We start from the raw sequence: 14,331 nt of genomic DNA on the forward strand, positions 1-14,331 counted from the left end.
GAGTGCATCAAAGTGGAATCAGGAAAATTCCTACGCTCCCTTGAATACTCCCTCATCCCCTCCATGATGTCACTACTGTCCCTTCCCCATTGGTCCTGCTCTAGACAGTGAATTGGCTTATGGGCAATGCAGTCAACACAAAGATCTGGACTGAAAGTTCCCCCAGTCACCGATCTAGGATCAGTATGACCTCCCTATGCTTCAAATCTCACTCGTAAAAAGGGAACGTGCACATCTGACCTGTGATCAGTTACTCTGGGCAACTTCATCCCACTCCTGACTCGAGTGTTTGGGTCGAGACCGAGGTCTTAAAGTTCAAAAGGTGAAAGGTCGTTGCAAGACCAAACAAGGAATGTGCAATAAAAGTTACAGCTTATTCAAACTCTGCTGATTGGATTGTGGTTTTGTTTCATGTCTGCGTTATGAGCTAAAGTCACACCTGGGAGCTTCGCTTGCTGCTGCTGGACGTTTTAATGACCCACTTCAGGCTGCTGCGTCCTCCGCATGGCCCCTGCATTGTCCTACTTTCATTTGCTGCAGTCAATAAGACGTTGTTCAGTAAGGAGTCAATTTCATATATAAGTGAGACCATTTACCAATATCACAAATCGATTCACAACAGAAAATCATTATGTTCTGTTATGATGACAACATGTAAAAATACAGACCGTAATCATCTGTCCTCCACTCTTGAGCTTTTATCAGACGTCCTCCAGCTCGATGGAACGCAGTGTTCCCTGTGTGTGTGTGTGTGTGTGTGTGTGTGTGTGTGGAGTTGTCGCCCTAATCTGACACAGGCTCCTGTAAGTGGATGCGTGTGCGGGTCACGCTGAGAGATTAACCGGACATAACATTCACGTAGTTTTGTGAAGGTTAAATGAGGTGCTCTGTAGAAAATACACACCCTAAAGGAAAATCCCGTTCCTATCCGTTATAACAGTCCAACAGGAGAAAGTATGACAAGCAGACAAACCTCTAGTTTTACCTTAACGTATTGGGGAGCGTAAAAAAACCCCACTAACATGTCCAATCTAAGTACCAATTAGGAGTTTGCAGACTGACTTTGACCCATCATACTTACCGTAGTTGTGCCGCCACACATGTACTGCTAGTTTGGGATTGTAACTGACATTTCTGGTGTGTTCACTTTTATTTTCACTTCTAGCGAATTGATGTAGATACGATGGGCTAAACCAGGAGTTTATTTGCAACATGTTGGACTCCACTCTAATGTCACAGCATTCTCAGCAATAAAGTCAGTGAGTGAAATGTTATCATAATTGATAAAAAAAAATGATGGCCAAAACTATGAAAAACAACCCAGGTTATTCTTTAAAAAAAATCCTTAAAACAGCATGAACAACAGATGATGCATCACCATGATTTCTATTGTATTACATGACCCATGCAGAAAGCAGCAGCAGTATGCATTAATGAGACACTAGTTCAGCCTTTAGTTCAGTTCATCTGTCTTAAAGGCCCTACACATGTAGTGTGCAGGGTGAGAACGTGTGATGACGGAGTAAGACAACGACCAAGCAGATTTAACAAGCTGATATTTGTTGGAGACTACCTGGATGGAGCTCACTCCAGTGACAAATCATTTCTGGCTTCACAATTGGCCTTTTACACAGAAGACATGTCACAGTATATGAATGATGGCTGAATTTCATTTAGCTGCTTCAGTTCCAGGCTCCTGGTGGCTGACTGGCACGCTTAAATAATAATGGAGCCATTATTAACATGATTAGTAACACCTGCTGTGACAGGTCAAAATGTCTGCTGTGAGAAAAGGTCCAAATACTCAACACAGATATTGTACAGTAGCAGACCTTTCCCTTACAGGAATAGTTCAGGCTTGTCCCTTTCTTGCAGAGAGTTACCAGCTGCAGCCTGTTAGCTTAGCATAATACATAATACATACTGGAAACTGGCTCTGTCCAAAGGTAACATAATCCTGTATACCAGCACATCTAAAGCTCACAGAAATAACACATTATATCTGTTTTGTTTACTAAACCCGTGGGAAACTACTTCAGCTTGGCATGCTGGGTAGAAGTAAGGCCACGAAAACTTATACAGATACTCTCAAATTCAAATCAAAATTCAGCCTTTGTCAGCGCCTGTTCAGCACTCATATCTGCTGACGTACGCACATTTTCAAAAAAACGAAATGAACACACATACACTCATCGTTACACACACAGACACGCTGCTATCAACGTTGCTGACATATCCCAATTAATTGATCCCTGAGCACTCTTGTTTTTGCCTAGCTGATGTTTCACCGCTGCTCATTAGGGTGGGAGAGACACCGAGCAGTGAATGGATCAGAGGGAGCGAGCAGGATATTGATGACACCATTCTGAATGCTCTGAGGACACATTTTACTGATTAGTTAACGTACAAAAAAAGCCAGTTCTGAGTGCATGCTCGCGTATGCGTTTGCGTGCGCTTCTGCTGGAGTGGAAGCAATAGACAAAAACATTCATTATTCAATTGTGAGACAACAAGACTCAATCCCCTGAAGGTTACCTTGACACAGAAAACATCCAAAACAACCTCAGCGAGGCTCCGAGAGACGGAAAACAAAACAGGAGGCAGAGTGAGGCGAGAGAGCAAGCTAAGAGGAAGGTGACCGTGACTGTCTTTATGTGTTCAGCTTATTGCTTTTATTCCCAAAAAACAACAACCCCCCCCTCTCCCCGGAGGAAGCTGTTTATGTGATATGCAACACGCAGCGTGATGAAATAGCGGCACGGCAATCTGAGAGATGCGAGCATATGGCACCTGTTTTCATGGGGCAAGCTTAGTTGGAATGAGATATTAATAGGGGTGAGGAAATGGTGATGAGCTGTTTTATATGGGTGGTGTCGTACCCGGAGTATTATTTTATTCAGGATTATGGAGGCAGCGGAGGGTAAAACCTCCTAAACGCAGTCTAGCCACGTTTGTATCTGTGGAACAGTTTGCCTTTCTTTTCAGAGTGAACATAAATCTTTGTGATAAAGTCAGAGGATTGATCACCGCTACCCATAGCACACTGGGGTGCTGGATAAAGACAGAGGTTCTTACTAAACTCCTTAAATAAATGGTTTCTTTAAAGCAGCCTGTAGATTTCTGTCATACCTTTTTATTGACCAGTCATTAGGGGAATAGAGCTGTGTTCATTGTGAAATAATCTGTCATTTCTTTTATATATTTGGTTATTTTGATGGAATAGTTCAACAGTTTGTGATATATGCGTATTCATTTTCAGGTTGAGAGTTGGATGAAAAGATTGTTAACACTCATGGTGAAATGTGTTTTAATCGAACTCACAGGCAAACCTATTTCTTAGCTATGAAGCCACGTTGGATTCATCGATTATCAGTATTTTCTGACGTCAACTGACAGAAAATCAACTTATCATCTCTGTGCTACCGGGAAACACAAAGGGATAGTGACCCTCCGTGAAGCAAGCAGAGACAATGAATGAGGGAGATTTGATAAACAAACAGATGTAACAAGACAGTGAAATAAGGCCACACAGCCCGAAGAGCAGGGGGTTAGCTTCTCCTCTCCATCTGAATTATATTAGCTTCATTAGATGAGATCTGATTTGTGAGCCTCCCATTTCCTCTGCCCCGTCCTCACTGACACACACGGTGCAGAGGAGGTTTCCCAGAATCTCTACATGAGATCAACCATGTCGAGAGCTGGCCAGAGGATGCTCGCTGCTTGCAGAACACACACAAACACGCAAGCCATCGGACACACACATCGAGCGGTTTCACACACAGAAACACTTGCCGTTCAATTGGTGACAGAGTTAATGTCAGGAGGATCAGTAGAGGCAGGAGAGGCTGTATTAGGGTGAGAGAAGAAAAACCCGAAAGGGCCAGAAACCTCTGGGGAGAAGCCATCAAAAAGCCTGTGTTGAATTATAGATCCTACCTCCATCTCCATACATAAGTCAATACAAGATCTATGTGGCTCTCCTTCAAAATGCATGAAATACTGGAGGTCCTTTTGCATCACACATAATATATTATCTGTTGATCATGCTAATTCCCACAGGATGATACACCATGATGCCTTCTTGGAAAATCAGATGTCAGAGAAGGAGCTGAAGGATGAGAAATAATTATAAATATTGTGTGCGATAGCTACAGTGAGGGACACTGGGCATGTGATTTCATTCTATGCAGGCTGCATGCATTATGCATCCAAGCCCAATACACTGGTGTCTCACTTGGAAATATGGTGTTAAATAATACATCTGTTTTCTCTGTTGATACACAGATGTATGGATGAGATGGCCCGTGTGTATGTGTGTGGGAAGATTTGCATATAGATGTGCGTGAATGACCATCAAAAATTGATTTTGCTCCATGAGACAAACATCATGCCAGATAGATTCGAGGACGCTCAAATCTGCGTGAAGACTGGAAGCTGTTTTCAGCAATCAAAATAGGTGGCTAATTTTGGCACATGTCGTGCCCTTTAAATGCTACTGATACATGGCAATCTTCTCCCATGCACAGTTCTGATTATAGTGATTTCAGTGAAAGCAGTGGAAAACAACATGAGAGGGAACGATAGTGTGTATAATATATCCCATTTCTGTATTCACTGTTGTTCTGTATATAGTAAGAGCCAGATGAAAATCATCAAACACTGCAAACCTTTCCAGCCTGACCACTTTTCTTCGTGCGCCATCTGATCTCGTAACTGCAACAGGTGAATACAAAGTTCTCATCCTGTGGGCTCAAAGCTTGTAGTCTTCATTAATAAAAAAGCCACTTTGCCTTACGATGACATACTTGTAAAGAGCGACGGATATTGTTTCATCTGAGCTGGTGTCCTCCCAGACTATGCAGCCAGACACAGGTGTAAGAGACAGGCGGGGTCAGCGTCAACTCAAATTGTTTTATGCCGTTATGGCTCAGTATCAAAATCACATTACCTGAGCTATAAATATTGTTTAGCTTTGGATGTGTCATTCATGCTACATTTACAAGGTTTTTTTTTAGTTTTGGTGCATTCCTTTAATATCTATGTTAAGATTACACTATTTTCTAATTTGTGGGGCTTACCATGTTTTGATCAGTGCATTTTTTCCCCCACTGACTCGATGATAAATACTTTCTCTTTCATCGCTGTCCAAGCTAAAAAATAAGACCCATACTATTTGTGCCTGTGAAAAAGCTGGGGCAAACCACTGCATTAACAAATGAAAGGGAGCCAAAGATCCGGACCCAGAATGAGTTGTCAGTAGATCATTTCTTGAGTAACAACATGTGCCTCTCACAAACCTGAAGTGCATATTAAAGGATCGCCAATTGTTAAATGGTGACTTCTTTGTTGAATGAATATTTGTGGAGCCTTTGTGAGTGTAACTTTGAGGAAGAAAGTCACAACTGACCGATTTGTAAATGTGCTGCTGACAAAAAAAACACAAACGGATGCCCTCATTAGGTGGTGAAAGACCACAAGTTTCCACAGAGAGGAAGTGCCAGTGGAGACTGCCATTCAAGTGCAGTTTGTAAAATGGGTATTCCCTACTTGACAAGTGAGAAATGATCTTTGATGTGCGCTGTGTATGGACAGTGTAACAGTTAACTGCCTATGGCACAGTGATTTTCAGCTTCACCTGGCTTTACTATACGCTAATGCAAAAAATGTCATATTAATGCAACCATAGTTCTGCATCCGTCCCTTACACATTATGGCCTTGAATGATGAATAACTCCCACAACTATAAGCCGTAGAGGGATGATAAATATAGATTCCTGGAGAAAGAACACGCTGTAGAATCAGTCCTCTCTCTCTCTCTCTCTCTCTCTCTCCTCCTGTCTGTCTTTCTCTGTCACTCTGTTTTGTTTGAGTGTGTGTGTGTGTGTGTGTGTGTGTGTGTGCGCGTGTGTGTGTTAAATACAGATAGAGAGTGTAAAGCTCTGTGCTCCTCTCTTTCAAACTGCAGTTAGCTCTTATGTAAGCTCTGGCACTGTGATGGAGGCTACTGCAAGCTTTGGCAGCTACCCCCCCACCCCTCTCTCTGTAGCATCTTTGCCATTCTTAGCAGACTGGGGCTCACTATAAATATTTTATATGGCACAGTGCATGTGGGAAAAATGTATTTTTAGCCTTCACTAGAAGCCAGCTCTCTGTGAAGCCAGACAGCTTTTTGGTGTGGATTCATTCGACTCTCCTTGTCTGTGCATGTGTACGCGCATGTGCATCAGGGTCGGCCTTGATTAGATTAATTCGATCAATTCTGACTGCTGCCCTCTGGCAACAGTTACAGCATTGATTCTCAATGAGTTCCTTTAAGGTAGGATACGCTATGTTAGCTTTGAATTCAATAAAGTTCCAGCTTTAAGGACATACGTCTCAGCGCATGTGAGGTTTTACACAAGGTGATCCCTCTCTCTCTCTCTCTCTCTCTCTCTCTCCCCCAAAGGACAATTAGAAAGATACAGACACTGATAGTGCAGGAGGGGGACTGCAAGGCAGAATCAAAGAATGAGGAGAGAGGACAGCCTTTGCAGACATCGCTAGTGAGGGATGAGATTTAAAATGCAAAGCACACCCTGCCCCCGGCCACCAAGACATGCATGCATGAACATGAGCGGTAGACAGCGGTCACACACTCACAGTCGCAACACTAGAGACACTCATTGGTAGTCCAGCCATTAGACACATCCTTGGATGATTAGCCATCTCAGTGATGCAATTTGCGTGTTTCCACGCGTGGACAGAGGGGGATCTGTTCGGTTGCTCACTCTCAACATCATCATCATGGGAATTTTGAATGTGGAAACAACAAAGACACAATGTGATTATCTTTATCTTTTTCTCTCTGTCTTGTTTCTTTCTTTTTTTCTTTTTTTTTTTTTTTTACACCTATTCTGTTAGCTGCTGTATTTCTTTTAACAAGGCTGCAGGGTCGATTACACACTCACTCCCACACCCAGAGTGCCCTCAGTCTAACCTTGATCAATGCTACGAAGGGTCACGTTTGGTTGGATGTGAGCTACAACAGCACATGGAGTGCTTTATTGAGCCGCCTTCCTTGCTCATTTCATAAGCTCTCCGGTTGTTGGATACTGAATGTAAATCAGAGGCATTGAAAGCCATGATGTTGGTCTTATGTGTGCTGTGTGTTCGAACTGCAGAAGCCCTGTCCAAAACAAGCTTTCACCCAGCAAAAAATGATGAGAAAGTGTAACGGAGCAACAAATGCTATGGCAACAACCTTGGTGGATTTTTTTCTTGTTATACTGGAGGATTTCACTGCATTCTCTCTCCTCCGTGTCTACTTTTTCCTCCCAAATTCATCTCTCTCCTCCTGCCTCTCCTTGCCCTCCTTTCCCCGTCTTCTTCCTGACAGGAGGACAGCAGCCATCCAGACTGCTAATGAGGGACAGAGCTTTTGCTGTTTGTGTGTGTGTGTGTGTGTGTGTGTGACAGAGTCTGAGGGAGAAAGACACAGAGAGAGTGTCTTTGTTTGTGTGTGAGTGTATGTGTGCCTGTGTTGGGATTTTGGAAGAGGGTAAGGCCAGGAGCAGAAAGAGAAAGAGTGAAAAAGATAAAGGGAGATGTGCTCTCCAGCTCTCTTCCCTCGATCTGTTTCCTCTCTGTTACTAGGCAACACCTGCAGGCATGCACTAAATAAAGCCTTGTACCCACTACCCCCCCCCCCCCCTCCCCAACTCCAACTCTCTGTCTCTATCCTCATCAACCTCATCCATCTCCCTCCCTCTCATTCATCCCATAGCTCTCCAGGACCCTTACCCTTCACCCCATCATCCCAGCACCCATTACTGTCCCCCTCACACATCCTGTTCTTTCCTGTGTCGTCCTCTTCCTCCTCTATCATCCCCTCCACACACACCGGAAAGCAGGGTTTTTGTTTTATTTCTTTGGTTCCGGTTCTGGTTTGACACTCAACAGGAACGACAGCACTCCTTGGTCTGAAAAAGAAAAAACAAGGTTAGGGACACGAGGTAAATCAGATGACAGCACCCAGTGTCGCTGAAAAGTAGCTACACGTTCTCCAGTTGCAGGTGTTTAATCCAAATCAACAGTAATAACGTATTACTAATAACTTATAATAACTGACCTGTAGATACATGTGACAGAAAAAGCAGCTAAGGTACAAGGCCATCAACTGGATTGGGTTGCACAAGATACTCCCAAATCCATCTCCAAAATTGTGGGTTAAGACCTTCCTGAGTTCTTAGTAACTACTAGCTAGTTATAAACTAGCGATTTACTTTAAAGCTTAACAAATGTCTTAGTTAGTCAAGACTTTAGCAATAAGTAAATCTGTTGTAGGGAAACGTCTGTAGCACAATCAAAAGCAATCAACTGTGAACAAAAAGTCACTGTAGCATCACAAGCTGTAGCATAACTTAAAGAAACTACAGTTGTAGGCGGTAAACATTATATTAAACTTAATGTCGAGATTAAGTGAAAAATGCCTTTTTAGCCCTTTTAGATCACATCCTCGGTCATATTGTGCATCTATCAACAATATATGCCACAAAATATGACGTGTGCTTACATAAGCTTGAGCCAACCAATAATATCATGACATCCACCCACCAATCAATCTTCAACTTATAGCGGCACAGAGCTAACATTCATGAGGTATGTTGTGTTATCTTTGTGAAAATTTAATCTTAATCTTTAATCTTCCCGGTTTAGATTAATATTAAATAGCATTTTATGAAGTGTCGGGCCGGATGTATCAACCATATTCCACATTTTCTCCTTTAGTCTTCACTGGGTGTAAATATTTAGTGAGTGCAACCCTTTTTTAATTCAGTGATGTTACAGCTCCTGGTGTATAGTCTAAGCATTTCAGACATGGCACTTCTACAAGGACTTAATGGAAATCCTACAGTCTCTGACTCACATAAGCACATTTAGATTGCCTCTGGGAGGCTGCAAGAAGTGACTTCAAGGCACTTTTATAGCAAAAGGCATAAAATGCTTTATTGAATGGCTAATGCAAAAGGAAAGAGAAAGTCGTCTTCATTATAGAGAACCAAACCATGAAGAAAAGAACGCGCGCAGAGGCAGGTTGATTTCAAATAAAAGTCTACAAGTTGCTCTTTTGTAATTCAAACATGTAGTGGAGCCTTTTTAATTTTTAATTTTTAGATATTTTTGTGTTTGTTTCTTTTCATTATTTTGCGTGCAAAGTGCCTCAGAATCCCTTCAGAGCACCAATAAATGAGCATCAACACACCATCAACAGAAACACTCTCCATCCCCCTCTCTCTTTGAGATACTATTCTTTTAATACAGCTGCTATATGGAGCAGTTCATGCATTCTGAAAGGCTTCTGCTGTGGTAAAAGCCTCCACAACTATTTTCTGGTACCGTACACTTTTTGTTGAAGATTGTATTTGTTGAGTTGAGTGGTATGAGCTTCATCTCTTACAAAGATGGATCTGAACGGAGACATCGCCTCCAATTTCATGCCGGGGAAGCCCATGAGGAACACAGTATCAATGCGCAGGGTGAACAGGTGACCTGGCCCTCACCTGTATTCTGCCCTGAACCCTCAATTCATTTACCTTGAGCATATTGTTATTTCTGTTTTGGTGATTCATCAGCGGAGACGGGATGAGGGCTGAGGTTACAGAGCCACAGAGACTGATAGAAAGAGAGGGCCAGTAGTTAAAGACAGCACACCTGGGGGCACAGGCAGGTAAACCTAACCCCAAACTGTCATTCTGACATACTACCCCATCTTTCGCTCTGTGCTGCTGAGGAGGATAAATCTTTGGACCATATATGAGATCAGTCAACCTGACAGGCAGCAAGTGAGTACAGTTTGTAAGCAATGAGCCCGGACTGTGCTTGGGTTTGACCGATACAAAGGGATTTTGTGCTTTTAGACTCCAAACCCTTTTTAAACCCTGGTTAATACAAATAATCATAACACATGTATGTACACCTATTACCTAATTATTTTAAATGGCTGTACGATAGTGATATCACTGATTTGACCAAATGTAATCAATAAAACACTGATATGATGTTTGACCTTGTTTCGCTTCTCATGGGGACACGAGTGATGTGGAAGCAGACAGATTCATTGTGATGTGGGCGCTGTTCGGCTGTTGATTACAATAAGTGCGAAGAGGACTCAAGCATTCCTCTTGAGGCATTAATTTGGCCTAATGCGGGAGTGGGTGTTTGCTCACCTGTGAGAGATGATTTTATTACACATTAGAGGTAAATTCAGGTTTAAACCCTAAATGCAGTCATGGGAGACGGCACATCCAGACAGACACACACACACACACACACACACACACACATGCATGCACACACGTTTAGCACAAGTCAGAGACAGAGGACGAGAGGGAAAAAAGGGATTAAAGGCTGTGAAAGCTGCAGCGTCGCACGTTAGGGAACAGAGTGTATCAGAGACAGAAATACAATCGCATAGGACGAGCTCCGTCTCTGCGCATGTGTGGAGTGGGAAGGCAGCTGCCTTAAAACTGTATTTTGAGGGTGCACGTGCACACATGGATACAAACACACACAGGCTTTGCACAAGAACACTATCAGACAGAGCCAACATCCATAACCAGAGATTTACCAGCGGATTTTAAAAGGGCGAGCAGTGTGTGTGTGTGTGTGTGTCTGTAGAGCTGAGTGGGATTTGGTTTAATCCAAACATGAAACACAAGATTCCCCCCACCACACTCACACATACACCACACCACCCCTCCTCTCTGTCACTCTCCCTCTCCCTCTGTGTGTGTGTGTGTGTGTGTGTGTGATTTTGCCTCCCTTAGTCTCTTTTAGTGTTGCGTAACAGCTTGATTATATAATCCCAAACATATATGCATGTCCACGAGGCTGAGCGCTAGAGTGCATGAAGCATGCAAGAGCATCAAACTGAAGAGGGGGAAGATGTGGAGGAGGAGGAGGAAAGAGAAGAGAAGAAAGAGGTGAAGAGGGGACAAACACCCACAGTGCCGTGGTACTGCGAGGGCATCTCTTGTCTAAATTAGGACTCTAATGACGTCACACATCTACTCCTGTAGATCCGTTCATGTTGATGTAAAGTCTTATGTCAGTTTCCTTAAATAGTGCAAGTGAATGCCAAATAATATAAATAATAATAAAACAAGCTGAAAACCACCATCCATGTTAGCAACATTCAACATGTTAGCATTTGTCTGGTTACACAGTCAGCTGACGCGACATTAGCACTCATTTGGAGTTGGCCACCTGGCAGAGGGTCCAATAAGTCCAATAAGTCCAATATTCACCTTCCTTTTAGCTCTCTCGTGGTCTTCACCAACTCCTTTGTCTTTGCCACTTTGCGCTGGGCAGCCAGCGTACAGTGAGTTTGTTTGGATAACACCCTGACACATTTTGTTTTTGAGTGGAGCGGAATTTGCTGGTTGTAAAATCAAAAGAAAAAAAACAAGGCTAAGCTAAGAGGCTAAAAGGTGTGGTCAGACAGAGGGCAAGGCAAATTGTATAAGTGCTGCGATTGCATACCGCCAATAGAAAGACTGGCGTGGGTATGAACAGATGCAGATTCACCCGGGGCGGCATTTACTGAGGCACCGCCGCGTCTGCACGAATTCCGCACTTAATCCGGGTTAATGAATCTACTTCGTTAGATACAAGACAAAAAAAAAAAAAGAGAGACTGGGAGAAAATAACAGAAGAAACTGGAGTTTCTTGGGAATTCTAAGATCAGTCGGTACATTGGTAGTTTGCTGCGAAAAACACAGGCTGCTCAAATTCGCACAAATAACGTGATACCGCTGTCTGACTTCGGGTCGTCACTACAAGTGGCACCATATTCATATTATACATAATCTTTTGATCAATTGCTACTGAACAATTAATACATTTATTAGGAATTAATACTTTTAAGTTTCAATTACATTCATACTCTGAGAAGGGTTTGGGTTTTTTTTTTACATGCCTGATACAATGTCTTTGAAGCCTTGTATCATACAAATATGGAGGGTAGAAGAACAACAGAGCTCCAATAAAATGGTGTCTTGAGGGAGAACTAAAAGCATAGACTTAAATTGAGAAAGACAGTTTGAGAACATTTCAGAATCTGAGCTTTGGGAGGCCATGAGTGCTTTCAGAAAGCTCTTCCAGGGAGAAAGATAATCAAAATGGAAAGAGGAATTGAGTGGTATGAATAAAGTTAGAGACAAGGGATGGAAATGTAAATAGAAAGTAAAAGGAAGAGCGCAGAGGAGAGGATGAAGGAGGAAGAGGACATAGTTAATGGATGTGTCCCTGTGCGGAGTTGATGTCATTACTAGTATTAGTAGGTTGGCAGTAAACGTTGAAGCTAAAAGGCAGAAGACATCACTCACGCTGACAAACCGGCGCGCACACTTTACACACACAAAGACGGGCTTAGCTGCAGCGTACACACACACACACATATTCACACGCAGGCTTAACTCAAACACACACTCCCACGCACACAGACAGGCCTGTGACTCAGTAACAACTTTTGCCTTATCTCCAAACCTTTCTCTATCTGTCCAATTCAATTTATTCATCCCCGCCCTCTCTCTCACCCTCCATCCACTCATCTCTCTTCATCCTCCCAAGGCTTTTATCATTTTCAACTCCTTCCATTTTCATGTGCTATCCTCTACTCAGCTCGAAAAAATTGAGCGTTTTTCTCCCCTCGTTCATCCTTGACTGACTCCACAAGCAGCCCCCCCCCCCCTCCACCCACCCACTACAGCTTCACCTTCACTCTAAAATACCTTCTACACGTTTTCCCCCCTCTCTCTCTCTGATCTTGTTTATCCTGTCCACCCCCTTTCCTCAGCCATGTTGTCCAACAATCAACCATTTAGTCCAATCTGTCATATGCACAGTGATGAAGGCTGGAAATCAGCCTAATTGGGTCAAAATATCCCTTTTCTTTACTTGAAAACAAACAAAGCGGGGGAAAACACAATACAACTGGGTTTACTCTTCCACTTCCATGTAACCCAAACACTGCCTCTTCTTGTCCCAGACTTGTCCCCTTCTGCCTCTGCAAACAGCGCTGTCACCGGCATATCCACAGCCGAGGGTATTGACATGACAGCTGCTCTACTGCATGGTAATACCCACTGCCATGCACTTTAGAGGTCACAGATCAAGTTAAAAAAAAGAAGAAGGAGGGGACGAGGGACAACAGAGGATAAAGCAGAAAAGTGAGGAGGGAGTTGGGAGAAGAAAATGAGAGGAGAGCGGAGGAGTGCAGGATGCTCTCCGTGGTCCCTCTGTCCTCCGTTCCGTCACCAGAGAGAGGTGAGTGGGCTCGTTGTCATGACGGCTGTTGTCATGGCAGCTGGACTGGGTAATAAACAGGAGGAGAGATGCCCGTCCATCCAGCGCAGTGAAGCTGCCGTGGCAACCGCTGACAAGATGCGGCTGTTGTCATGGGAAGTTGAATTCTGTTTTTCATCATTTGGTTGTCACTTAAAGCATCTTATTGGTCTCTGCAGTCTGAGGAAACTGTACCGCTCGGGGTTATGAGACCTGAGACATGAGGTTGTCATATGTGGTTTTGAATGAAACGTCTCAACAACTATTGGATGGATTACCATGACGTCTGGTACCGACATTCATATTTCCATAAGGATTAATTGTAATAACTTTGGTGATCCGCTGACTTTTTCTCTGGTGCCATCATCAGGTCAAGTTTAATTTGTCCAATACTTTGATTTACCAAATATTTTCAATGGCACTCCCATCATCCTCAGCTGTACTTTTTTAAACAAAAATGGTGAACATGGTTAACATTGCAAAACATCTCAAAACATCTGCATGTTACCATTGTCATTTTGAACATGTTAGCTGATGCTGCTATGATGTTAGCATGTCCAGTCACTCAAGGCGCCACTGAACGCCTCACAGAGCTGCTAGCATGGCTGTAGACTCATTTACTACCATCATTCAGTTTTAGATTTTCAAAGACAAAGAAAAACACACGTGGCATAAAGTGTTCTGTTTTTCAGTTACCCATCTTAGTTTTTGGAGGACAAATATATAACAAAAAGATAAAATATCTTCGACTAGAGACATGTTTTGTCTTGAGAAGTCCATAGAGCTTACTCGGCATCATAGCGGCATCATTCTGTCTACTGTGAACCTGGAAACTGTTCAGGTCCGTTTTAGGGGTTTTATCTATTTAATTCTTTATAGCCATTTTGTTCTGTCTGAACCTAATCACCCCCTTCTCAAGCTTGCCTTTAACACTTCAGTAGACCAAGAATGTGTATAAAGAGAAATAATTTGAACAGGTGGTGACACAGTTAACCTTTAACGCTTTTA

This window comes from Enoplosus armatus, chromosome 16 (genome assembly GCF_043641665.1).
Source record: "Enoplosus armatus isolate fEnoArm2 chromosome 16, fEnoArm2.hap1, whole genome shotgun sequence".
Taxonomy (NCBI): Eukaryota; Metazoa; Chordata; class Actinopteri; order Centrarchiformes; family Enoplosidae; genus Enoplosus; species Enoplosus armatus.